The sequence below is a fragment of the Calliphora vicina genome, chromosome 1 (assembly GCF_958450345.1).
Source record: "Calliphora vicina chromosome 1, idCalVici1.1, whole genome shotgun sequence".
NCBI lineage: Eukaryota > Metazoa > Arthropoda > Insecta > Diptera > Calliphoridae > Calliphora > Calliphora vicina.
In genome coordinates this window covers 64575122-64601934 of record NC_088780.1, presented here as the reverse complement: position 1 = coordinate 64601934, position 26813 = coordinate 64575122, and the positions used below count along the sequence as shown (strand labels likewise).

The 26813-nt window shown below is 28.9% G+C and overlaps 1 protein-coding gene across 2 annotated transcripts in view; it reads left to right on the top strand.

Annotated features, from left to right (window-relative positions):
• The first annotated feature begins 855 nt into the window (after positions 1–855).
• The window catches only part of LOC135949243 (synaptic vesicle glycoprotein 2B-like), a 115898-nt gene continuing 89940 nt past the window's right edge, over positions 856–26813 (top strand). Inside the window, exon 1 of one of the 2 annotated variants that reach the window (XM_065498744.1) lies at positions 856–929. The gene's annotated coding sequence lies outside the window, so the exon portion shown is untranslated. The remainder of the gene's footprint in view (positions 930–26813) is intronic. The other variant, XM_065498743.1, reaches the window with a different exon arrangement.

Below are 26813 nucleotides of genomic sequence, written 5' to 3'. Positions count from 1 at the left end.
AGTAACATTTTATTATTTTCTTCTATTCAAATCATCTTGAAAAAAAGTTTCAAGAGTTTTTGTTTTTTCAGTAGTGGTATTTTTCAACGTTTTTGCATGCAAAAGTGCAAAAAAAAACGTCAAATAACTGTATTTGTTTAATATATGTATGGTATGTTAAAATGCGAATAACTTATTTAAATAAGAAAATGTTTATAGATTTCATAACTTTCAATTGATTTCCGGCACGGGAGCGCATTATCCGATTGGGCACAAATTTTGCACCAGTTAGTTAGACCCCTTTCACACTAGGCAATTTAGTTGCGCAAGTCTCTTGTGTTTGTATATGGCAGTGGTAATGTCGGGTTAAGGAGAAGAAAATTTTGCATGCTGTTTTTTGTTGGGCAAGAGACTTGCGCAACTAAATTGCCTAGTGTGAAAGGGGTCTTATTTAGCTATTAGAGAACAAAATAAGACTCATCCAAAGCAAATCTATTTTCTAAGTGCAGGTCTAACGGACATAAACACATTGATGTTTACATAAACAAATGCATATGTTGATATATAGAGTACATACTTAGTACGTATTACGTTGTTAATGACCAAGAAAACAAAAATGTACCCACAGTTTGAGCCAATTTAGAAATCTTGATACAACAAACATAAATAAATACGTACAAAACAATTGGGTTGGCAAGGTTTGTAAACATTTATATGTCTGTATGTATCTAGATACATGCATACATATGAATGTTTCTTTCTACCTATAAATCTATCTATCTACTTATTTATCGTATCTGCATGTGAATGTGTCCGTTACAGAATTTAGCCAATAGTACATTTCCGTTTTATTCAAAAACCCCTTTTAGTTCTCATCAAACTTTTTGTCATAACGGATTGTTTTCGTGATCTATATACGTGTCTGTGCAAAGTACTTTCTATCTGAAAGAGTATGAATAATATTTATAATAAATAGTATATGTAAATAAGTATATCTACTGCATATTCTAAATATGTAAAGAAGTTAAAGAAACGAATTAAATAAATAATGAAATCAGTGAGATTGTTGGTGAAATAAAGTTTGTGCTTAAAATCCTCACTCACATTTTGGAAAAAGTGATGCTTAAAAATATATGTATTATGAATAAATAGTAGTGAATAATGAAATCAGAATAATTCAATACGTATTATAACACTGAAAATTCAGTTATGTAATGTAAATGTATATAAAAACCTACGATTATGACAACGGCTACCTCTATACCTCTGTTGATTTGATACAACATGAGGATTTTTGAATTCAAAACGAAGACATTTTGGTACAATTTCATAATTAATTTGAAGTGATGAATAAATAATTTCAAAAGGGAACCTATGTACAATAATTTCTTAAATATTATTGCCACTTTCTACAAAAATAAAAAAAAATAAAAAAAATTACCCACTCACACGTTCAGACATTCTCATTTACATTCAATATACATATGTAGATATGTACGTGCACATGTACATATAGTATGTATGAATGTAGATTTTTTACATCGAATGACATTAAACTTGAACGCGCTCGAAGATCGCGTTAGTTAAATGAATGAAATTGCAAAAAAAAATAGAAATCTTGTTATTGAGGAATTTCTTTTTTGGCAACTGCATCACAACTAATGCAATTATTTATTTATTTATTTTATTATTATGTATTTTTTATGTTTTGCTTTCGTTTATTTTTGTTTGTCTACTTGTTTATTTATTAGTAAATTAAATTTGGTGACGTCGGATCCATTTTTAAGATGTAAATAGAATGACAAAAACTGTCTGATATGTTGTTTTATATTCCTAATAGCAGGGTTGACATTAAGCATTTTTTTCGCTTTGAACTTGACGAATTAAAAAATGGTAGCGTGGGAAAACTCGTTTAGTGCTATGCGGATAAAATGAGAATCGGTCTGAACATATAGTAGCGAGCATAAAAAATGCAAGGCCATGCAATGTGGTTTTTAACAGCACTGATTTTGCTCAAAAAGATATCCAATTGTGCACATCTGCTGTTTTTATACTCTTATTGATCATAGGCAATTATTGTATGACATTTTGTCCAATATTTTTGTACTTAAGTATAATTATAAAATGTTTAGTAAAAACAGTGGTAAAATTGTACGAGCAACAAAAATGCAACTCTGCGGAAATTTACTTAATTTTTAAAATTTTGAAAAAAATAATTTTAAAAAAATTGCTAAAAACTATGACAGTGTTACATTACCAACATTTACTATTAATACAAACAAATTTAAGGACATTCAAATTCAAAAGGATAAACATTTTCTTCAAAAAACACCATACCATAACATAAAAATTTCGATATAATTAAGAATTGTGTTATGATTAGATTGACGAAATAATATTGATGGCTAGTTTTGAATTGAATTTTATTGAAATAAAACTAAAATGTTAGACATTGAAGTAGTCAATTGGTTACCTGATCCATGGAAGGTGACATCATATATTTGATGCTACCCAAACGAACACATGTGGACATTTATGACTATTGCAACCTCCAAAAGATAATTTAATGATGCAAATATAATAAGGAGAAACCAATTCAAACACATGTGGACATTTATGACTATTGCAACCTCCAAAAGATAATTTAATGATGCAAATATAATAAGGAGAAACCAATTCAATAAACCATATATTATTTACAAATTAAAATAATTATACGTAAGGATAATTATAAAAATTTTATAATTATCCTTACGTAAAAAAATGTTGGACAAAATGACATACAATAATTTCCTATGATCAATAAGAATATGAAAACAGCAGATGTGGACAATTGGAAACTTTTTTGATCAAAATCAGTGCTGTTGAAAATCACATTGCATAGCGTTGCATTTTTTATGCTCGCTACTGTAAATTGAATAATAATCAAAACGACTCTAAACTCACGGCCAATTTTTAGAGTTTGATAGTCGACAGTGCCGAATCTAATATACCCGGGTTTCGTATATATTTAGAAAACCCGTTTCTTTGAAAAACTCTGGAAAAATATTTCGAAAATTTAATATTAATATATTGATATGTACCTTATGAGGAGTCCATAGGTTATCAAGGTTCTCATCTCATTAATGGTAAAGGCCATAGAATAAAATATACAATGAAGCGCTACTGAGGCCCCAGTGGGGAAAAATGCAGGGGCCGAATTACCGCATTCGATATCGAGTAAAATCGATCCTAATTTTCTTATTTGAGATTGCGGCATTCGATACCGAGCCGAACTATCGATACGATAGTTCATTCGATCTCGAGTGCGGTAATTCGGCCCCAGGTCTTTCGAGTTAGTTAAAAATATAACAGCGTTGCCAATGTAGTTTTTTACAAGCTATATTAGCGCTTTTCAATAAGCTTAATGTCACATTTTCCAGTCAGGTTTTTTGGAAACGGCACTATTTGGCGCTTTTCATACTATTTAACATAATTTTGTTCAAATGACAAAGTTTGCCGTTTTCCATAACAAAACCCTCAAGGGTTTATTTTAGTTTATTTTTTTTTGTAACGCTGTCTAACAAGAAAAAAGCATTAAACATTAGATAAAATAACGCTTATTTATTTTTCTTATCCTGGAAATTTATGGTATTTTACTTGTTATTTGTTACTTAGTTTCCAATTTCAATTTATTTCACAAATATTTTCTTTTTAGCGCGTTTTGACATGCTTCACGACTAGAGTTCCATGTTAATTTTCGGGAAATTCTTCATAAGTTTTCTTCTAAAAGTTACAATTTTCAGATTCGTTTCGATGGCCAAATTTGTTGCTAATTGAATCATTCTATTATATCCATAGATTTGTTCGGTTCTAGTAACAGATAGTCAGTTGGCAAAGAAGTATTACGGTTGAAATAACCGATTTTTTAGCTCAACTCAAGCCACAGCAGAATAATTTGGTTATTAAGAATGAATCTAATTTTAAGTTGCCTAACATTACAACTTTTAGGGATATACAATGAATATTATTCATATTTAGAGAAAATAATAAGAATAATAGTCGTTCAAATTTGTTTATCTACAATCAGATATGAAAAATGTCTACTAGGGTATTCAATTAATCGGGGTTTAGATTTATTCGGTTAATAATCGGTTAATTTAAAATTATTCGATTAACCAAATAATTTCTATTTTAATTTTAAATTGAAAATACAACAACGAATTTTGTGTACAAAAACATACAAAAACAAAACATAATTCAACCAATAGTAAATGTAAGTTTTTTAGGGTTTTTAAAACAATACAATTTAAATGTTTTCCTTTAAAACTATTTTTTTCTTTAGATTTAATAAAACTTGACTTCGAAAAAACTCTCTCGCTGATGTATTGTTGGAGAAATCGAAATCATGATAAAGAATATCCAATATATCAGTTCTTTTTTTAGTTATACCATTGGAGTCGTTTTTGGATTGTTTTAGATATTGAATACTTTTAGTAGTTTCGTTAAGTTCTGATAAAAAACTCTTTTACAATTTCGTCTATACATGTAAATACAAACAAAGTTTCAAATACATGTAAATTAAATATGGGCAATTCCACGATAATCGCTACCACGACTGAAAACACCAAAACCCTTGAAACTTTTTTTCAAGATGATTTGAATAGAAGAAAATAATACTATGTGAAAGTATTTAGATCATATTACAACATTTTAAAGACAAAAATAATAGTTTAAACTGACTATATTTAATTTTTTAATGTTTTAGGTATGTTTTAGGCTAAAATTGCGGCGAAAACTAAGCTTTTTATTATAAAATCATCCAAAGATTGTTTTTATTTAAATATGACGGATTGTAAAGGAAAAATATTTGGTTTCGTGTAAGAAATTAAAAGAAAACATAACGCCTCTCACGATTCGAAAATTTTCGCATATTTCTACATGTACCTCAAAATGACTTCCGTTTTATGTTTCGCTCGATATTTTGGACAACAATGTTTCGAAAGAACTTTTTATTATTTTAAAATATAGTACCCTCTCAATGGAACATAAAGCCAAATTATTTTTCAGATACTCTTATTTTTGCAAAATCTATTCCACTCTATAGGCGTACAAATGTCACGTACGATGTCAGTTTTTTTACTCACTAAACATGTTTCTTGAATGTTCGAAAAAATGTGTCATTTTAATTTGAAATTTGTTTCTTAATTGAAACGGAAAAATACATACAAAAAATATGTATGTTAAAGTGCAAAACAAAGGAATTTCGGTTAATTGGTTAATCGACTCAAATTAATCGGTTTATTTGTTATTCGAAAGTCGGCAATTTTAAATTATTCGAACAGTTAACCGTCAAAAATTAATCGGTTAACCGATTAACGGTTAAACGATTGAATACCCTACTAACTACCCATGTTTTATAGATTTAAATTAGTCGAAAGTCTTAAGTTTTTAATTAAACAAAGAATTTATTGATTGACCGATAAAATACCACTATTAAATTAGAAACCCTTATAAAGGCGGGACCAACATTGTACAACCAAATATAGTTATTTTATACTTCTTTTAAAACCCGGGTACAATTATAAGTCAATTTATTCGAAAAAAATTTTCTGGTTATTGGTTTAATTTAGTGTTAAAAAATTATCGGGAATGAAACGATTTTTTCATCCTTTATCCTTCCTTTACAAAATTTAGAAAATTAAATTTTTTTAGTAAATTACGTATATTTATTAAAGATTTATAAAAATATTATTTCTGAAATTACACTAGAAGTGTAAATAGAAGGAAATGAAATACATATATACATATCTGTTGTGAGCAGGTCAAGCTTTTCAAACTTGAAAAATAAGCTTTTGTTTTTTTTATAAATTTAAAGACGTACACAGAGAAAACAGATTCGTGATAGCAACCGAATTTGTTGCCAATCGAATGATTCTGTGTTAGTGACCGAATTTTACAGTTGTGGCTACAATATTTTGGAAGGAGTAACTAAAGTTTGGTTGCCTCAACCGAAATTCTTCTTTATCAACAGACTTTCTGTTGTTAGAACTGAAAAATTCTATGTGTGCAACCGAATCATTCGATTGGCAACAAATTCGGTTGCTATCACGAATCTGTTTTCTCTGTGTAATTTTGCTGATTACTTTGCTGAGCACATTACCCACTTCGACTATAATTTGTTAAAGAAAATATTACTTTTGAGTTGTTTACCAATCGAATATTGGTTTTAGACTCATATTTTAGATATATTTTATCATTTTTTAAATAATAAAATTTGGAAAATGATTTCATTGTACTTTGTAATCAAATTTGTCATTAGAATAAAATAAATCTTAAACTATAATTTTGATTCAAATATGCATATAATGCTTTATTGCTATGCATATAATGCTTTATTTTAGCATTTTAAAACTTGCCTGATAATAAGACTTCAACCATTTCATAAAATGAAGAAAGTCATTTGAAAAATCAAAATTAATTGTGTTATAATGTAAACATACCTTAAGCAAAAAATACACATTTTTGAGATCAATATTTTGTGTTCAGATTTTATAATTTAGTAAAAACATTCACTGCTTTACTTATGAAACTAAAATTCATTTCTATATGAACAAAATTAACATTTTTTGTAATTTCTCTATAAATCCCCGAAATGTAGTTAACATTCCCACCAAATCCCCGTATCGCCAAAGTCAAATTTTTTAACAGAAAAATGTTGGCTGTTTTTCGCAAAGTTGTTACGACATATTTTACTCAGCATGAGAGATTTTTGATAAGAAAATATTGTCAAAAAGTGTAACAAAATGGCAACGCAAATACAAAAAGTTTGGAAAAATTTTAGTTTTTTACCAAAATTAGAAAAATGTTCTTAATTATGAAAACCGGTTCATGACGAAATCGGTCAGTTTTTGAAGCAGAAAAAACAGGTTAACGGGATTCCGGTTTTGTGGCGTCGTAGTGAGTATTCTACATAATCGTGTTATTTTTGACAAACTCAACGACATACCATTAGCTTTAATTATCATAGTACGAATCAGTTAAGCCAGCCGAAATTTCTGAAGCTGGATTGATCGCATCGCTTTGCAGCAATGGAATATTTTCGCGTAACATCTGTATGAAATTGATTCACTCTTTGACACTATCGGTCAAACCTACATTTCACATGGCTTCTCTACACACATAGATAATTTGTTGAAAAGCCTTAATTCTTTAAAACCCAGGCCGAAAAAAAGTTGCCAATTTCACAAAAAAATTGAATTTTAATAAAAATGGTTTCTTTCAGTCTAAATTCACAATTTAATTATTGATAAATCCTATAGGCATTTCAATGGTTGCTTATGCCAGAAAGGCTAAAGATATCGAGCCCTTAGCGCCAAATTATCGTAAGCGACAAAACACAAATTTTACAGGAGAAGGTTTTTTTTGATTATTTTGAAATTTATACATAGATTCAAAAATGTTATGATGCGATATAATATAATTTTGTTCAAGCTATTTGTCTATTTTTCAAAAATACTTACAACTTTTGACAATTAAAAATTCATAGAATACTTTTTAGAAAAATATGACAAAAAATGTTTTTTATTGCATTTTTGCATAGATAAAAATTTTTCGAATTGAAATTAAATTTTTATTTATAAATAGTTTTTAATGAAATTTTACAGTTATGTAGATTTTTCTATTTAAAATGGAAAAATAAAAACGATTTTTGAAATTTATTATCAGCAATCCCGCAATTCCCAAAAAAGTGTTGAAAAATTCCAAAAATGGTAATTTTTAGTTTTTTTGCTATAATATCCATACCAGGGTCGGGGTTATCGGGACCCTTTACAAAAAAATTAAAAACATATTGAGCCACCTATAATCGGTTACTATATTTTGATATCGGATACGCGATTTGAGAATTTTTGCCCTAAATTTTATTTTACACAAAAAAAAGGTGTTTTTATCTCAAAGGACCTGGTCCCTTCGGTAACAACAATTTTGAAATTTGTTTTCCCTTAAAATATTTTATGAAAACTTAGCTTTCAGAAAGTAGAAATTCCTTATACATCGTCTTAGAAATTTTTTGCGATAACTTAAAAAGAAAAAAAGTTCTTTCTTCCCAAACAATTAGAGAAAAATCAACTTTTTAAAATTTTTTAAATTTAAATTCATTTAACTTTGGACGTAGTCATTATTTTTAAACAATTCTTTTTCCATTTGACACATACATGTGTTGTTAGTCCAATAAAGGAAAACTGAAAAGAAAATCGGGACATATTTGAATACGCTGTCATCAAAAAACTGGAGTAGGGTGGGTAAAAATGTTGACAATTTAATTTTCAAATGCGAATATCTCCTAAACTGTAATGGATAATTGATAGCTACGACAAGGTTTTTGTAGTGCGCGAGAAACCAAGAAATAATATCGTTTTAAAAATGTAACATACCCGAGGTGTTCTACTTTGAGGGCCCTTGGTCGCGCCCCTGGTGGGCCCATGAGGTCCATGTTCAAAACTTAAGCTCGACAACACTTCTTCTTTGCGCATGTGAAATTTCATTCAAACCAATCTAACTATTTAGAAGTTACAGATTTATTTCCCTCATTTTTTTCTATACCACTGTGTGTCGCTTACGATAAAATTTGTTTACTGTAAAATATAAACATTGACTTACGATAAAATCTTACCCAATATATTTCTGATGTTATTAAATTAAGTTAAAATTTTGATATTCTGAGAACGCTAAAACATCAGTCGGTCCATAAAATTTTAATTTCTGCAATAAAACAAAAAAATTCAAAATGTCGCTTACGATAATTTGGCGCTAAGGGCTCGATATTATACAAATTAAACTATAGACTGAATGGGAATTACAGACAGTCAAACTATCAAAGATTAAACAAAACCCTGAATTTATCTTTTCTTACACTGCCTAATGTTTTTAGACTGCTGAAGTTCTTAGCTTTTACCAACTCTTTGACTCTGTCACACATAAGTTCCAGATGACGTATCTTTATATATAAATAAAATTGAAGTTACAAGCTAGTATACAAATAAAATTTAAATTACGAAAATTCTATAGATATGTAAATGAAATGCTTTATCCATCAATATCATTCTATATCGGCAGACCTTCTTCTAAAATAATGACCACTAGAATGGGTAAGCGCAAAGCATGTAAGGTTTGATCAAAAACCTTCGGCTATACGAGATAGTAAAGGTCACAAATTAATTTTAGTTATATATTTTGGAATTTCATTAATCTTTTGAAATCGGAATTTTTCATTTAAAAATTCCAACTGTTTTTAAAGTTTTTCTAGTCTAATATACACACGAATAAACAATATATTTTTGATATTTAGACTGTCCAATATGTACTCGTGTTATATACATATACATATACATACATATTTATTAATTGAATATCCTGTTTTACTAGTTCTTCTGTATGTGTGTGGAAAACAGATAGATGATAAATAAATAAATATAAGCACATACACCCTTACCTATATACATATGTATGTATGTATTTATGTACAATGTTAACCCTTCTGACCAAACATTCCGAAATTTAACAATTTTGGAAAGTTGCTCTCGGGTGTTTTTTTCGAGACAAGTTAGCATAAAGTTCGATGTTAATATCGCATTCGAAGTCTTCGGTCATGTGGGTAGACTTGTTTATTAGTACATACTAGGGTATTCAATTATTCGGGTTTCTGGTTTAATCGGTTAATCGAGCAAATAATTAAATGAGGTTAAGATTTATTCGGTTAATTTAAAATTATTCGATTAACCGAATAATTTCTATTTTAATTATATCCTACACCACCATAGTGGGGAGGGTATAATGCGTTTGTGCAGATGTGTGTAACGCCCAAAAATATTGGTCTAACACCCACCTTAAAGTATACCGATCGACTTAGAATCACTTTCTGAGTCGATTAAACGATGTCCGTCCGTCCGTCCGTCTGGCTGTCCATGTAAACCTTGTCGCAGAGTACAGGTCGCAATTTTGAAGATATTTCGATAACATTTTCGGCCCAAGGATGAAGCCTATTGAAACTGGCTGAAATTATTTCACATAGCCCCCATACAAATGTCCTCTCGAAATTGGACTTTATCGGTCATAGATGTTTAATTTATATATGTATCTACACAAATTTCGCTCCAAATAAGTTTTATATATAGAAAATTCATGTCACTAAATTTTGTTACGATCGGTCCATAATTAGTCTTAGCTCCCATATAGACCCGCTTCCGAAAATCACTTTAACGTGCTTAAATCACTTAAAAATGTTGGTATATACACAAAATTCAACATAAATAACTTTCATATAGACATAAATCACACGAACTAATTTTATGGCGATCGGTCCATAATTGATCATAGCTCTCATATAAGGCCCACTTCCAAAAATCACTCACGAATATAAATTATTGATATTTTAAAAGAAAAATATTTTTACTCATTTACTTGGTGTAGGCTATTATATGGTCGGTCAACCATACTTTCTTACTTGTTTTAAATTGAAAATACAGCAACGAATTTTGTGTACAAAAACATAAAAAACAGCAAATAGGGTATTTGAGATAATTTTTGTAAACATATCGCCTATTTGCTGCAACAACGTAATAACTCAAAATCCGTGTTTTTTGAACATATAGTTTTATCAGTTTTTAAAAAAGTCAATTATTTTTTATGTGAGAGTGTTTTTTGTTGTAAACATCAAAATTAAAATTCATGTTTTCTCGTATATGATAAGTAAAAATTTGGCTTAAATACAGATTTGAAAGATATTAACAACTACTATTTATATTTCTGAAATCGCATGATTTGTTAAAAATTTATTTAAGAAATAGTGTCATAAAACAATCAAAGACGTTTTTCTCGAAACGACTTTTTTGAATTACGACGTTGTTGCAGCAAATGAGCAATGTGTGAGTTTTTTAGGGTTTTAGTGAGATCTGAAATAATCTATATATATAAAAGAGTAACGTTACTGACTGACTGACTAACTGACTGACTGATTCATCATCGCACAGCCCAAACGGCTGAAGCTAGAATCACGAAATTTTAACTGTGGGTTCCTCCCTCCCCAAAACGATCCGATAAGAAGGGATTTTTGGAAATTCGAACGTTTAGGGGGTAAAAAAGGGTAAAAACGGGTAAATTCGGTAACCTTATATCTTCAAAACTAATAAAGATACAAAAAAACTTAAAATAGCATGTTACTCCATTTAAAAAATAAGCTGACAGGTGTTTCGTACTTTTTGGAAATTCGAAACTTTTAGGGGAGAAAACGGGTAAAAACTGTATTTTGGTACTTTTTTTGCACCCTATGTATCTTTTAAACCAATAAACATAGAAACAAATTTTAAATCGTATTCTTTAATTAACAAAAAATAAAAAATATAAGTTTGGTACTTCTTGGAAATTCGAACCTTTAAGGGATAAAAATTGTGTTAATTTTTGGTACTTTTTCATAAAATATGTTTTTCTATAATTTGACATAGACATACGAATATTTTATTATGAGCTCCCACCACGTTACAGAAATTTATTTGAATGAAATTGTACCACCTCAATGGGGATAAAAAAGGTACCAAAAAGGGGATAAAATCGGGAAAATACATTATATTTGAAATTATTAAGCCAATTTTGATAATTTTTTTTAACGTTGGTTCCTGGATTCATACAAAAATTAACTAACAGCGTGTTATTTGGAACTCGAGTACCGAGGTGTATATTGGGCCAAATCCGGGTAAACAGTTTGGTACTTTTTTTAAAACATATTTATTCTTGGGCACATTAACACAGATTTTAATATTTTGATACATGCCTGTAGCATAAACAATTTTGGCAAAAAGGAATATTTTTAAATTTCAAACTTGAGGGGTGTTCAAGTATGAAAAGGGAAATTGGTACTTTTCTCCTAATGTTTTAAAATTTTAAATTATTTCAGTTATCGACATTAAAGTTAGCTGATATTTATTTGAGTGAAGTTAGTGTTAGGAATAGGGGATAATATTTAGGTACCAAAATGTGTGAACTGTACTATAGGTACTGTTTTGTTCATCTAATGGTACTTTTTTGAAATTTCTATAATAATGGACTTATAAACATGAAATTAAACATATATGGTCCTAAGTGAGTGAGAATTCTAGCGGGAGACTTTTTGGTACTTTTTCTTTATTCGAATGGTACTTTTTGTAATTTCTTCACCAATGAACCTAGAATCATGAAATAAAGCTTATATGAACCCGAGTGACTGGAAAACCACAAGTGTATACTTTTTAGTACTTTTTCTATATTATAATGGTACTTTTTTTTAATTTTCTATAGCAATGGACTTAAAAACATGAAATTAAGCATACATGGTTCTAAGTGAGTTAGAATTCTAGGGGAGACTTTTTGGTACTTTTTCTTTATTCGAATGGTACTTTTTGTAATTTCTACACCAATGAACCTAAAGCCATGAAATTAAGCTTATATGGACCCGAGTGAGTGGGAAACCACAAGTGGAGGATTTTTGGTACTTTTTATATATTCTAATGGTACTTTTTTTGAATTTCCTATAATAATGGACCTAGACTTTCCAAAAAATCGAAGAATTTCAAAACCGCGGTTTCGGTTTTAAAAAATTAAAAACCGATCGGTTTCGGTTTTGTGATAATTTATTAAATCTTAAGTATTATAGAAACAAAATTAGTTGATAATATAGGAAATGATATACAAATCTAAAATTCTAACTTGACGGGTTATGGTTTAGTGAATGCGAATTTAAAAGTGATAATCAATGGTACTATTTCCTTATTGCAATGGTACTTTTTGAATATTCTATAATAATGGACCCAGAAATATGAAATTAGACATTTACAATTAGATTCACAAAGTGAGACTTGATAGTACTATTTCTTTCTTCTAATTGGGGTGGCGAAGCGCACCGGGTCAGCTAGTCTTTAATAAAAAGAATATTATTTAAACGATTTTTTTCTTTAGATTTAATAAAACTTTTTTTTGGAAAAAAACTCTCTCGTTGATTGTATATGTATGTTGGAGAAATCAAAAGCATGATAAAGAATATTCATTTTTGGATTGTTTTAAATTTTGATTAATTTAATAGTTTCGTTTAGTTATGATAAAAGACTCATTTCAAAAAAAATGTTTCGTCTATACATGTAAATATAAACAAAGTTTCAAAGACATGTAAATTAAATATGTCAGTTGTTATACCTACTCACTAATCATGTTTATTGGATGTTCAAAAAATATCTAATTTTAATTTGAAATTTGTATTTGAATTGAAAGGGAAAAATAAATAGAAAAAAATTGTTTAAAGAGCAAAAATAAAGGAATTTCAGTTAATCGACACAAATTAATCGGTTTATTTGTTATTTGAAAATCGGCAATTTTATATTATTATTAACCGTCCAAAATTAATCGGTTAACCGATTAACGGTTAATCGATTGAATACCCTAGTACATACCCAGCAAGAACTAGCTGTATAAAACTTTGATGAAATACACATCTCATTATGAATAGAAGCATTACTCAATGGATATAATAATCCCAACATAAATCTAATGTTAACATTTACAATAAATTATTTGAATTTTCAAAATAGATTAATTTACATCTAAATATTGAAATGGATTTAGTTAATGATCAATTTCTTACATAATCTGTTCCATGAATTCCTAAACAACTTTTCAAAAATCCCAAGAATAGGATTATATATACATATATATAACATTTGACTCGGTAGTACTTTTGAAATAACTATTTTTTATGAATACTTATAATTTTTTTGTTTATTTGGATCATCTATTATCAAAAGTCCAGACTGAGGCCCCAGACTATCTTGTATTGCAAGGATGTTCAAAATTATGTATTTTTAGGTTCGTCCTTAAAACTTTGGAAACTTCAATTTTGTTCACACAATTTTCAATGTATGCACAAACTAGATATGTATTCCAAAGAACTATTTTTAGTAAAAAATTTTAAATCCATTAAATGGGTCTTGAAATATTTTGAAAACAACTTCACATTTTATATAATTTTCTACATGTTTTAACCCTTTCTCGATTATATGTCTCAGCAATTTTCAAATTTTCAAACTTTCGTATTTTCTTTATTTTCAATGAAATATCTTATCAAAATATCCCCTTAACCACGTTTAAAAGTTCTTTATAATATTTGATAATATATGATTATAACGGTACATGTCAGCGTATGTATTCATGCAGCTTAGCAATGAATTTCACAACATTGTAGAAATTTGAACAGTTTGGGAGACGGCCTCACAGTGGTATAGAAAAAGAAATATAGGGAAATAAATCTGAAACTTCTAAACTCTTAGTCCAATTTGAATGAAATTTGACATGCGCAAAGAGGTCACATTGGGTATGTTAAATTTTTAAATTGATTCTATTTCTTCGTTTGGATTCCGATTTCAAAACAATTACATATAATGAATCTCCTATAAAAAACCTTTAGTATCTATTATCTTATAGATTAGAAGATATTCGTATTTGAAAATTAATTTATTAACAATTTTTACCCACTTTTTTTAAGTTTTTTGATATCAGAGGGTCCAAATATTTCCCGATTTTCCACATTTTTATTTTATTAGGCCAGTAAGCCAGTAGAGCATACTGGTCTTCACTTGGTATCGAAAAGTGTACAAAGATGATATGCTCAGGCTGCAACAACGCTTTGTGTTACAAGTGTTTTGGTCCATTCCACTAATTAAATCCCTAATTACAATTCTAAAATGCTACAAATAAGCAAAATAAATGTGTACTTGCATCTAAATTTAATAATTTTCTGATGTTTTATTAATTTTTTAATTTCGAATCACCCATCGAGAACACTGATTGGGATTATATGTTCCACGAAATGCTTATTGGGATAATATGTCCCAGGATAAAAGGACGATTTCAGAATTTCTGAGTATGCAGAACATAATATTTTTTCCACATCTTCTAGAATATTGAAAAATGTCTACCATTTATATTTTGGTTCTCAAAATAAAACTCCATCCCGAAAGGTTTAAATAGAACCAAAAATGTTTCTCTTCACATACAAAAAAATATTTCTACAAAATTTATTTAACAGAGTCAATGTGTATCTTGTTGAAATCTATCACCTTGCTCCTCACTAACAAGTAGAGACGACAAACGGGGAATCCCGTTCCCAAAAATCCCGAAAATTAAAATTCTACATGTCCGAATATAGCAAAGTTATGTTCTCCAACGTTGTTAAGTTCAACGCCTGCGAAAACATAGTTAATAAAGGAAAGCGGTATTTTTGGTAAAGAAATAAATGAAAAGGATGAAGAAAATTTATATATTTTGATAAAATAATAAGAAATACGTATTTTTTTAATTGCAAGTTGCACATAAATGTTCAAATGGGGCTAAATAGTTTTGAATGCACGTAAGTACATTATAACCACCTAAAAGTTTCTTTGAATTTCCTTAAGCATTTGACAGACTTTTCGTTCGGTTTTGACATTACCTTAAGCTAGCTTATGCATATTATAGTTGGGCCTTTATTCATACATAAATGTTTACATAAACAACTATTTCTATAAACTCACCGAAACCTGATCTTCTTGAGGAAATTCCTGCATATGTCATCGACAATTACCTTAAAATTAGATGGTGCTTGTAGAAGGCGTTTTCCAGGATTATACATATTTGTACTAAATTCAAAAACATAAACTTAAAAATAAATAATGAAAATAATTAATTACCATAAACTCACGTTTTTCAAATACACACTGTCTTGTTCCACTTCTTAAAAAGCTTCTCACAAATATCTGCTCGGGGTCCAATTTGTTTAATAGATGTAGATGCCTATACTCGATTCCCGCTTCTATAATAAACAATTATATTAATTAAATAATATGTCCAATATGTATATACAACTTACCTTGTAACTCCGGCAATAGAAATTGAGTTGCTCTAACAAAGCTTAATGTTAATGTATGGATGTCAGTATATAAAATATGAACCACGGACTTCAAAAATCAACACACAAATGAGATTTGGTGTTTTTCTATTAGAATCCCGTTATTTCTGTAGCCGTTTTAAACAAATTTGCCAAAAATATTATTAACACGTCCCGTTCAGATTTATTGAACGATGCGTTTAGTTTTGTTTTACTATTCCACTATGCTGAACGGCACGTTTTACGGTTTCTATGAACATCTTTACTGAATTTTGCATTCAGTTTTGCTAAATGAGTGTTCAGCGAAGAATTATTTAGTTGATTCTAAAAATCTGAACAAAACGTTCAGGTCGCTAGTAGAAAGGATTGGGTTTTAATATGTTACGTTCAGAAAAACGTTTGCTTGGTCTATTACGAGCTGATCGTCGCGTAGTAAACACCAAATAAGCGTTCAGATCTTGGATATTTGAATGCGACTTTAAAGGAGCGTAGTAAATGCGCCCAGTAGCATTCAGTTTGACTATTTCTAAACGATGCGTTCAGATAATTTAATTTTTTGTGTGTAGAAACAACTTTAAAATAAAAACCTGCTTTTAATTATTTTGCAACTATAGTCAAAATTAAAGTTTGTTTTAAATTGAACCGACTTTAACTGGGTGCCACCTCAAATGTAGAAAATGTTTTCATACAATATGCAACTAATATAGACAAGTGGCACCGCTGAACAGCTGATATAGAAAAATGAAAACAAAAAAGGTAAACATAAAAGTAACCGGGACAACTAAAGAAAAAAAGTTGTTTGTGGTGGAAAAATGGAAAAGATAAGATTAATATCATATTTAGGATATTTTGGTACTAATTTAATTAATAAATGTTCAATAATTGCAAAATCTCTACCAATAGCTTGCAACTTAAACATTTTTCACATTTTGTCGAACATTTTTACTTGGTGAAGAACGGCTGTAGTGCGATTCACTAACTTTTAACGAACCGACAATCGTAATGTTTATCGACATAAATAATCGCTTGCAGTAACGATAGTGTGATTCAGTAATTTATTTTTAACGATTGTTGAAGATATAACATCTCTGTCTACAAAATATCAAAATATGCGAAAAGTAGAAAACCATTATTTGACACATAATGAAATAATTAACCAGTGGTGTAGTGAGTACAACGTTGACTAGCAATCGGTAGGTTGTTGGTTCGACACTTGGCTGCGACTTGCATTTTTTTATTTATTTTTTTTAGTAAATACATAATTTTATAAATAATTCTACTAACAAAACAACTTATTTCCTGCCAAAATGTAAAGGATTACTTTTGGGACATCGCGAACAAAAATAAGTACTTGAATAGTTAGTAGTACTATAATCGTCAAATTTCCATATTTTTTATATTTTATTGTAAATAATAATAAGTTAAGTAAACAAAAATGTGTTTCCATTATTTTTACGATAGTTCCAGCTACAAATAAATCGATTAAATAAACACAACTTAAATTATTGTCGCTAACATAACGAAAGAAAAACTGCAAAAAGTAACAGCTGACTTCAACCGACAGCGAATATCGTTAAAATGTTACTGAATAGCAAATTCGATAAATTTTCGTTATATTTATTTTAACGATACGATTATCGTTATAAAAGTTAGTGAATCGCACTACTGATGCTGTTGTTAATTGAGTTAAAAACAGCTTCAGCTGGTTTTATATTTACAGTCGACTTTAACGTCAAAAGTTTATTTTATCTTGTCTATGGTAGACCTAAAGTCCACTATTAAGTAAAGACTATTTTATTTCTCTTAAAATATACTTTATTTCTGACTATGATTATGGGCCGTTGTGCTTAAATTTACGCATATTGTGCAATTTTACATGAAAACTTACTTACTTTATAGTAGTAGATTTACATGCATTTTTTAGTGTATATCGAAACCAAATTATAATGTAGATTTGCAATAGTATTCTTAAGAAGCTATTTAAAATAAACATTTGTTTTTACTAAGGTACTGTTTTTTTTACCAGTATTTGCATTAGGTATATAACTGATTTTGGCCAAATTTTTGGCATACCACGACGTGATGGCCAATGTTGTATAAATAATGAAAATCATTTTTTTAGGTCAATTGGAATCAAAAACATCACGTACCAATTTCTAAAATAAACCAAATTTTTTTACTCTGAAAAATTATATAAATAATTTCGATTTTTTTTTGCAAGTGTGAGGCATACTTCCCTTATTTAAAAATTATATTTTGAAGTATGTCCGCAGTTGTTATTAAAATAAAATATATTAAGGGTACTCATTTAAACGCTTAAGTTTCCCATTTGTGCAAATGGGCAAATTTGCGCGACATGTTTCATGAACCCACCTTTTCAATTTTGTGCAAGTTTATACAGAAAATTTATATTTGTCAAATAAAAATACATAAATTCAACAAAAGCTTTAATAATTTTTTTTCAAATTGTATAAATTTTAATTTTAAAATGTTGAATGAAAGTTAAATCTTTGGAACAAACGGTGGTATACATAGTTTGGAGGATTTTGTTTATGTTCTAGCTGTTGGTTAATGTTTTCATACACAATGTCATTTAATACAATCATTCTCTTCCAAAGTTACACAATTTTAACATGCACAAAATTTTTATATTTTATTTGATTTTTATTTCTTATAAATAAAAGTAAACAAAAGCAGCTGATTCATCAAATGCACAATCAAATTCAAATTTGCGAGTCTAAATTGTCGCGCAAACTTATCGGAGTTGTGCAAACGAATTTCCATACATTTTTTGACATTTCATTTGCGAGAGTGTAAAAATGCACAGATTGCACAGTTTGCGAGGCTTTTAAGCGTTTACATGAGGACCCTTATTGTTTTTCAAAATAATTGAAAATATTGAATGAAAAACTTTATTGCGTTTGGTGCGTGAACTTTTTTAACAACCGCGAAAAAATAATACCGTGATTTTACATATGTTTTAATGCTCTATTCGACTATACTATGCCAATTTGCATATTTGCGAAAAATGTCAAAAGTTATATCCCTAATGTACATACTTTAGAATTATTTATTCTTATATAAGAAATCAAATGTAATTTATTTATGAATTATATTTATTTATTTTTTTGCTTTTTAGTGTTTAATACAAATTACTTGCTAAATAAAAAATTTACTTTCAATTGTAAAGACTCAGGCTGCAACAACACTTTATGTTACAAGTGTTTTGGACCATTCCACAAAATACATTTATAAAATGCTGTAAAAAAGCAAATAAAAGTGTACTTTCATCTAAATTTAATAATATTCTGCTGTTTTATTAATTTTTTAATTACGAATCACCCATCAAGAACACTGTTTGGGATTATATGTATATCCCACGAAAAATGCTTATTTTTATTATACATATGTCCCAGTATAAATGGACGATTTCAGGATTTCTGAGTATTAGATATTTTTACCTCATCTTTTAGAATATGCAAAAATTTCTACCATATATATTTTGGTTCTCAAAATAAAACTCCGTCCCGAAATTGTTAACTCTTTCACCCACGCTTTTTTGTGTATAAGTTTAAAATCAAAACAATTGCATTTTTTACTTTAATCAAGGTTAGTTTAATATAAAAAGTAAGAAAAAATGAATCAAAACATGAAATAGCACCCCATTACAAGGTTTTTTGTGGAGTGAAGTGATTAGTTTATTAACCACCATGACGATTGGCATTAAACATTATTATGATCGTTTCGTAGCGTATAAATTTGTTTGAAAACTTATCATTTTGACTAAATTTCTGAACACTGGAGCCCCGAAGGTATGGCACCGAGCACCATCATCAGATCGACTTGCTCCTAATAATTCTCTTCTTCGTCGGGTTCAAGACTGCAGACACATTCGAATCCGAAGGTATACCTTCGACAATTTAATGTTCATTGAGTACACGCGGCATTCTTTCAAAATAACATAATATTATGTAGAGAAACACTTTATATAAAACCTATTTCAGTCACAGTGGTTAGTAATCTAACCACCCTATTACTTAAGTTATTTATCAAAGAATATAAATATGTAGTATAAAATATTACTTTGTTAGCACAAACCAAAAATCTCGAATAGTATAAATGATGATAATTAGAACTATGAAAACAATGACATTAATGAAATTATTAAAAAATCTAAAATTGATATAAAATGCAGCCTTGTGGTATTTCTGTAGTGGGAATATAAACAGTAAATAATGAGGAAACCTGTTTAATATTTGAGAATGAAAACCAATTTTTGATAACTTTAATAAAAGGAAATGATAATCACTTCAAACTAAATCTTTATATTAATTCATTAAATACTAGTATTTTATTATTAAAAACTTGAAAAATTCAGGCCGATCTCTGCTTGAAATTGCTGAATTTATTTTTAATGCGTTGTCTATCCGCAGCGTTCCATAGGAAAACGTCGAAAACCCAGCCAACATGAAGATAATTTCATAATCACAATTTTGTCGAAACGAGACCCTTTTAAGTTCGCTGGCATATTCCAGAATAAAGTTGAATGTCAGTTTTCTGCAAGAACTGTTCAGAGAAGAGTGGTGCAAGCTAATCTCAATGTCAGAACATCGAAAAAAGCTCAAATGCTGACTAAAAACACCCGGAAGCAAGAAAGAAATTTGCAAAAGCACATAAAAATTGGTATGGCCCGGGAAATTTATCTATAATTTACTTGCCGCTTTGGTCCAATTCAACCAAAATTTGTAGTTCCACAAGTTAACAAATTGACTTTATGTAGTTTGATTGGTTTGTTCCGATGTTTGTCGCATTTTGAAATTCTACGATAATTCGGAATTCATAAGTATTTTTAAGAACAAAATAAGGAAGACCAGGAAGAAAAAAGTCTTTTATGCCAAAATAATAAAATTTTTCTTCAGTTTCTCTATAAGACAAATAAAAAAAATTTAATATTTGCTATTAATCCGTAAAGAATATTGTTCTCTAGACTTGAAATAAATTAATGAATAAATCCCATCACTGCTTTGCTTATTGTCAGTTGTCGTTAAGCGTTTTTTTGAATATTTCAAATTTGGTAGATTTTAGTAGTTTTTAATCAAACACTTGGTAGGAAATCTATTTTATGAGTGACAACGATGAGCGATGGTAGAGCATGAGTTAGACGTCTATAAAATCCGATCTAAAACTTATTTAATTTAGTAAAAAATAAAAACATCATATGAGTGGAACGTTTCTTCTTCGAACGGCGATATCATCTTCTATGAGTTTCAACTTCAAGATGATACGTTTGGGAGACTTTTTCGATTGAAATTGTTTGGAGGGTTAATGCGTGTTCTATATAGAAGGATATGACTAAAAAAAAAATAAAGAACAATAAAAGCAAAAAATAATTAAACCCACGGAACATTACATTCTGCATTTAGTTATAATGGTTTACAATAAAAATAAATTAATAACTATTTATTTGTCCATATCACATTACGTGGTTTCCAAAATATGGACTCATGAAATACAAAATTTTTCGTTGTAACAAAAATTTGTGTAATTTGAATAGAAAATGGAGTAAAAAATAAAATGTCCAAAGTGCTAAAATATGCTGAAGAAATTTTTAAATTTTTCAGGGAAAAAATTTATTATTTATTTTTTTTTGGATTTTATTAATTCCCCGAAGACTTAATAATTCTGTTTTTCCGATTTTATGACAATGTTTTGTATATTATAAGAAAACTCAAGTTTTTAAAAATTTTATGTAACAAAATATGGAATTAATTCCACTTTCAAACTGAATAAAATTCAGTGACAGAGGGGATAAATTGTCTGTGTAACATTCAGTTAAATTATTTTTTTCTGTAATTGACCCATGTCTACCCAAATTTCCAAGTCATTGTAAGGCCTTTAGTAGCTTGGAAGGCCTTTACAATGCCTTTAATTTGATATATACTCATTATCCGTGATGTAGGAAAAAATATGTAAAAAAATTAGGTATTCGTGGTTTTCAGTTATTTATGGACCAATTTGAATGATTTTAAAATGTTCAACAAATACCTTTTTTTCGACAAGAATAAGGGTTTATAAGATTCGGGACAGCCGAATTTACCCTCCTACATGTGGCCATATATAAGGAGGTCCATAACAAAACGCTATAATTCCACATTAATAGTTTTTGGTTAAATGTATAAATTTAAATTTAAAGTCAGGGTGGGTCAAATTGTAGGGGGACGAACAAATTTACAAAGGCGCATTATGATTCTTTTTATATGGGTCATTCCAAGAAACTTTGTCGAAGAAACTATTGATCAAAAATGAGCGAGCCCCAGGCACCACTGATAAAAAATATGATAAACTATTTTTCTTTGATTTTAATAACACTGTTCAACAAAATGAGACTTGTTGATTGGAACAGAATAGCGACCCTATAATTCTAAAAGGGCATGTTGTGTAGATCATTTTTGTAGAATACACTTATAGTCCAGCTGGTCTGAATTTTTTTTACACTATTTACAACTTTGTATCCTTGGTGACCCCCAGTAAAATTTTACGTCAAAAAATTTCGTAGAATATTTTAATCCTTAAATGTCCTTTTTGAAAGGAGTTTTTTATTTTCTCGAAAAAAGGGTAAAATTTTCCCCTAAAGAGAAGAGATAGAGGGTTAAGATCTGTCACAAAAATGATCCCCATAAAAATCTACAATATAAAAGAATTCTCTCAGATATTAACTTACAACATTTTTTTCAGTTAGTATAATGCTACCTTCGATCAAAAAATTAAAACTTTGACCCACTATAAAAAAAAATTCAGACCAGCTGGACTATAAGTTTGTTCTACAAAAATGATCTACTAACATGCCCTTTCAGAATTATAGGGTCGCTAGTCTGTTCCAAATTAATATAAATTTGTTATTCAAACTTGATGCCAAAATAAAAATTACAAGAAAAAATAAATTTAATTTGAATTACGGACTAAGAAGTTTAAAGCAGAATTCAACCTGAATGCTCAGTCAGACTCTCACAGATTGTCTGAATTAAATTCGGATAATTAATAAAATTCCAGATTTTTTCTGACATCAGACACATATGGACATAAATGTTTACTGGGTAAATACGGACACAAACAAACATAAGAAAATACAGATAGATACATACTACCTATACACATAAACATACATATGTAATCATAGGACGTCGCGGCCCAACCCATTTATAAAAACATCCTGGCTCTCGTGACTTTTGATGGTGTTCGTACAGGGTTTTTTTAGTTTTATTGTGCCATGGTTGGACAAAAGACGCGTTTTTCCTGTCTGACACAATTATTGAAGCCGTGAAATATGCTAACGTATTTGAGGATGTAATAAAAACGAACATTTTGTGAAAATGAACATTTGTGTTGCGGTCAACAATCAAGTTCACACAATGCGAACAATTCGATGATACCGTTTCGAATTTAGTTAATTTACGATGAAGTTTAATAGAAAACAATAGTTTAAATAATTTAAGTGTACGGAAAAAAGTGTTCATTTAATTTTAACTCACAATGTAAATACATATGTATGTATGCAGTATGTTCGTGGATGATTGATTGTGAAAGTGTTTGGAATTTTCTGAAAAATACATTTAATTTATCTGGTATAAAGGAATGTTGCAACGCATTTCGAATTTGAATTGTTTACATTAATTTCAGACATCAATTGGAGTTTTTCTTCTAACTTTTTTCAAATTTCAACGAGTAAGAGTTGGATTAGTGTGACATTTAGAACATATGTAGCTGGTATAAAACTGATTCAATTCAATCAAATAATCTTAACACATACCATATCGTCCCTAAAGTTTGGAAATGGGTTTACAAGGGAAAAAAATGTTTTTTTTTCAAAAAAATGTTTATTAAATATTGTCGAGGAACATATTTTGTAAAGATAGTAAAATTTTCAATTCAATTGCATACAAATTATACTAAAATGTTGTATGTTTTCATTCGAGCCTTATGTTGTATGTAAACTCTATTCAAATAATATCTAAACATGAGTTCTGATTTTTAATAATATTTCAATTTGTTTTTCGATATTTCAACTGTTGGATGACATGTTCAGGAATAATTCTAAAAAATATATTTTTTAAACATAAATTGCATTAAATATGTTTGTGAAAATAATTGGCATTGTATACTAAAAATACAAGTTAATTTTTGTAAAAAAAAAAATTTTTAAATTTTCAGTTTTTTCACTTTCTTTAAAAATAGCAATAATTTGCGAATTTTGGTCGCTCACTGAAAAGAAAGTAAACATCTTAGTTGATTGATTTTTACAGCTAGTAATGCAGAATTTAGTCCACTTCTACCCCGTGCCAAAATTATAAAAACTTTATTTCTATACCATATGAACCCAACGTGCGTCGTATAAACATATGAGTTAGTTATTTATCCATTTCAGACAATTTTAAGAATTTGGGCATCGATTAGCTCTTTACTGCATATTTTAGCATATTTAACTCATAACTGCATATTTTGGTTATATATTTTCTTTACTATTTTGTTTTCTTAATATAATTTAATAAATTTAATTAATTAAATTAAAATGTAATTTTTCATTTCATTTTCATGATAATTGTCCTAAGCTATTTAAAGAAATAACTTATCTTCGACTTATCTTCTTTGAATTTTCGTTGACTTAAGGGAGCTTTGTTTCCATATATTTGAATTAAACTAAAAATATACATACACAAATATCAAAACTTTACATGTGGACAATTTGACCACAAGAATGACAACCACGACTGAAAAAATAAAAACCCTTGAAACTTTTTTTTCAAGATGATTTGATTAGGAGAAAACACTTATTCAACATTTTAAGGGTAACAATAATAGTTTAAACTGAATTTAATTAGTATGTTTTAGGCTAATTAAATATTGGTACTGTGTTGATAAGCTTAAAATGACTTTTCGTGCAGGTTTAAAAATCTAAAATTCTTTTTTTTATGAGATTTGCGCCCCTGTTGTTGGTTCTGGGAACTATTTTTGAGGATTCAAAAAACATTAATTGTTGATGCAGAATTGACTGGTGATTTGCAATATATTCAACCGTGTTTGCTCTACAGAAAAATGTGCTCAAAATGCGCATCTTTAGGTGCGATGAACCACCACAAGGAGTCAACATTTTCCAAAAAAAGACGCCATTATTTTTATTTACGCAAAAACCTTCAGACAAATTATGATACCCGAAAAACAAATGAAGTAACCTGGTCACAAACGAACTCTAATGTATATACATAGTTCAAAAGTGACTCAAATATAATTTTTCGGGTTTACTTATATGCTTAAACTATGTACAATACACTTGTTTATCTATAAAAAAAATATCAGTGTATTTAGGTGTTGTTAACTGTTGCTAAAAAAACAGTTATGTCATTCATTATGTTTCAATTGGTATATATTATTTTTTTCGATTTCTGAAAAATTAAAATTTTTAGTTTACTATAAGAGAAAAATCTCTCACGTACGGTATATCATGTACGATATTAAATTTTACATATTTATTATAAAATCATCCAAAGATTGTTTTTATTTAAATAAGACGGATTGTAAAGGAAAAATATTTGGTTTAGTGTAAGAAATTAAAAGAAAACATAACGCATTAACAGTTTACAATTAATATAAAATTAAACAAGTATTCAACAAATGTTCATAATATTAAGAACCGTCGAAAAGCTCTTGTTCAAAGCACGTTGATAGATTAACACAAATTGTAACGAAGATATTAAGAAATCATTAAAAAACAATTGGTCAATTCACAAGGTCTCCTATCATGTCATAATGCCCTAATTAAGTCTTTTATTTGTGAATTTGCTTCAATTTCACAAATACATTAATATTTATTATATTTTCAAATTTGCTAAAATTGTACTTTTGTTGAAGTTTGGATGCGTTTTGTGAAAATGCTCGCTGACTTGAATCAAACATTTTACTCACTGTTTTCCATCATTAGTATATTGCTGACGGTTTTTAGAAGGCCAATTAAAAGCTCAGCAGGGTCGTTAACTACTGCTAAGTTTATTGCAAACTGTTCAATTTCTTTTTTGGAAATTTTCATTTTCGCCCCAACAGGAAGATGGACTTTGAATGAAGTTATAATTGATTCCAATAATATCGAAAAACATTGTGTTCTCTGACACCAGGTCAACGATTTTCAGTTTAGATTCTTTGAAGAAACACTTATAACGTAACAAATTTTACTGGTCCCTTGGACTATTTAATGTGGATGCCATCCAACGTATTTAGTGAATGTCTTGGATCAAAAAAGATAAGCCAATCGCCACTTCACATAAATGGCATCCAAAGCAGCCTCCGCCACAGAAAAATGTATTTTGCTATATTGCTGGATTTGTTGTATCAAAAAATATCGTTCGAAGCGGCATGTGTTGCTAACGTGCACTTAAACCAATGCTCAACGTAAATTTTGACCAGAATTCAGCTCAGTGAGATCACGCTAAATTAAAAACAAATAGAAACTTTAATTTTATTTTCGTTGCTTGTAAAATATTTTTAATGTACATTAGGCTGTTAATACTGCGGGACATAAATCTAGCACGGTGCAATGCTTTAGGGAGGCGAACTTTGATTGTTTTATCTTTGAAAGTTGTTTCACATAAAATTATTAAAAAACCAACATCAGTCTCTTCTTACTTTATATTAATGGATGTATTTATGAAATTGAAGCAAATTTACAAATAAACAACATTAGTCATTTCATAATTTCAACTAAAACTGCAGTATTTCTTAACAGATTGCTAACATTATTTACACCAAAATCTTTATTTTAAAATTTCCTACAATACTGCATTTACATATAAAAAATTTTTAGGTTCGTATTTGAAAATCTGAATTTGTAATGCTATGAATAAAAAACCATCGAACAAAATGGGAA